This window comes from Xyrauchen texanus, chromosome 3 (genome assembly GCF_025860055.1).
Source record: "Xyrauchen texanus isolate HMW12.3.18 chromosome 3, RBS_HiC_50CHRs, whole genome shotgun sequence".
Lineage (NCBI taxonomy): Eukaryota > Metazoa > Chordata > Actinopteri > Cypriniformes > Catostomidae > Xyrauchen > Xyrauchen texanus.
In genome coordinates this window covers 60,025,189-60,027,688 of record NC_068278.1, presented here as the reverse complement: position 1 = coordinate 60,027,688, position 2,500 = coordinate 60,025,189, and the positions used below count along the sequence as shown (strand labels likewise).

General features: G+C 37.7%; 1 protein-coding gene and 1 long non-coding RNA gene across 2 annotated transcripts in view; both read right to left on the bottom strand.

Annotated features, from left to right (window-relative positions):
• LOC127625744 (uncharacterized) overlaps positions 1–296 on the bottom strand; it is a 1,076-nt gene extending 780 nt beyond the window's left edge. The window contains exons 1-2 of the long non-coding RNA XR_007968359.1: positions 154–296; positions 1–61 (exon numbers count right to left, since the gene is read on the bottom strand). The exon at positions 1–61 is cut by the window's left edge and continues 77 nt beyond it. This is a non-coding gene — a long non-coding RNA (uncharacterized LOC127625744). The remainder of the gene's footprint in view (positions 62–153) is intronic.
• mbd2 (methyl-CpG binding domain protein 2) overlaps positions 1–2,500 on the bottom strand; it is a 55,112-nt gene that overhangs the window by 43,394 nt on the left and 9,218 nt on the right. The gene's annotated exons all lie outside the window — the stretch shown is intronic.

The following is a 2,500-nucleotide window of genomic DNA, read 5'->3' as shown; positions in this document are numbered from 1 at the left end:
GGTTGCTTTCTGGACCTATCGGCTATCTGTAAATATCGGCGCCGACGGTTGCTTTCTGGACCTATCGGTTATCTGTAAATATCGGCGCCGACGGTTGCTTTCTGGACCTATCGGTTATCTGTAAATATCGGCGCCGACGGTTGCTTTCTGGACCTATCGGCTATCTGTAAATATCGGCGCCGACGGTTGCTTTCTGGACCTATCGGCTATCTGTAAATATCGGCGCCGACGGTTGCTTTCTGGACCTATCGGCTATCTGTAAATATCGGCGCCGACGGTTGCTTTTTTTTAGTAGTCCTCCATGTTTCTTTGTGGCTGACGCTGAAGGATTCTACAGTTAGATTGGCTTGATTGTACAGTATAACAATATAGTGAAATAAAAACAATAACGTGGTATTTGCATCAACATTAAGTATCATGCTTCATCATTGACCATTTTCATCCATATTTTTATCCTCACTGTAATGCATACAGTATTTTGTTATTTTGATTAGATACTCAAGTGTAATAAATTGATCCAAGGTTATGCAAATAAAAATGTGTCTATAGAAACGTGGCCCGTCCACACATACATCGTGTCTTCAACTTATATCTTCTGAATAATAATAAACTTTATTCCATATTAAACATCATCAAGTTAAAAGTACTTAATAATAGAGCACTATAATGGAGCAATGCCTCCGTCATTTCAAAATAAGAGTCTCCGGTGTGTTTCAGGCTTGTTTATAGTTTAAAGTCCAGCATTGTGCACCAAATCTACATTTCTCTGGTTATTATTGGGATATTAGACTCCTGTAGTCTCAGCGTCCGTTCACATCACAGTCAGGACAGTAACTAGTGGCATGACAGGAGACAAAGTTCTTTAGTGTTTTGTCTACGTGCTATAAAACACTAGTATTTTATAAAGGAAAAAACAGTTGATTAAGCTTAACTTGTGCTGAACCCGGAATATTCCTTTAAGGAAAGCACTGTGGTAGTTTTTGGTGCTATTGAGTGTTTTTGGGAGAAAATCAAATCAAATGTGCCTTTTCCCAGCAGGGCCCTTAGTCACGTCGTACTCTATTATTCTTCAAAATTACAATTTAAGACAACAAAACTGTTCTGAATGTTTATCTTTACGGTCAACAAATGGAAATGTTCTGGACAAGGTTTATGACTCAACACGCACACACAACCAACAGTAACAGGAACTTTCTTGGCGTGACGCCTGTTGTGTGAGAAACAATAAAACAAATGCAGCTCATTAGCGTGTTGGAGCACACATGCAGCCGTGTAGAGAGTCACGGGTCACCCGAGGTGTGCATGAGCGTGTCAGAATGAACAATGCTAATCCCAGAATCCTTTAGTTTAAGTAGCATTGTGAAGATGCCCCTTTGACCTCTCGACAAAGACCTTTTACATGGTGTGACAAAACGATGAACTGCATGAACGAAGAGCGACGTGAAAAGAGAGAATGTTCTAGACCCGATCAAACAGTTCAGCTTGAACACACTTTGATAACGGCACATAAAATAGATGATAATAACATCCCACAGAAAGCAATGGCCTAGCAACGTCCTGGCACACCCACACACATACACACACACACACACACACACACACACACACGCACACACACACACACACACACACACACACACACACACACACACACACACACACACACACAACACCCTAGCATCATGTGGGGAGTTTTGCAGATGATTCACTGGATTCAGTGGCAGTTCGGAGGTAAACGGTCCAGAGGGATTTCAGCTGATTTTGAGACTTAATGAAAACATGTACGAATACAGTCTGGAGAGGAAGTCAATGTTCTGTAACGCATCATCACTGCCAGTAAATGCAGTGAAGTCAAACGCAGTTGTGTGAGTTTAACGCCCCACTGAGGACCACACATGGATTAAACCTTGAAGCGTACAATGCAGATGCAAAGCGGTGCCACAAACAAAAGATTTCGATTAGGAGTTGAAACAAACTGCATTTTGTAATTAATCCACTAGTGAACTAAAATCATTTTACGGTTAATTTTATGTTATAGTGACAGTATTTATCACACAATCATATACAGTTGTTATGAGTAGGGCTGTCAATCGATTTAACATTTTTAATCAAATTAATTACATATACAATATTTGCTGAGAAAGCCCTCATATAACAATATATATATATAAAAATATATATATATATATATATATATATATATATATATATATATATATATATATATATATATATATATATATATATATATATATATATATCTCAAATAAAAAAATATCCAGATAATTAAAATGCATTACATTCTTGTAGCAGAAGAGTTAATCATTGGTATGACAAAAAGCATCTTTAGAATGCAATGTATTGATTATTACCATATTATTGATCATAAGTCAATCATTGATCAACAGTTCACAGTAATCCATTACACAAGTGAATTTATCAATCAGAGATTTATTATGAGGGCTTGTTTAAGGGCCGTCAATGAACACATACGTCAGAC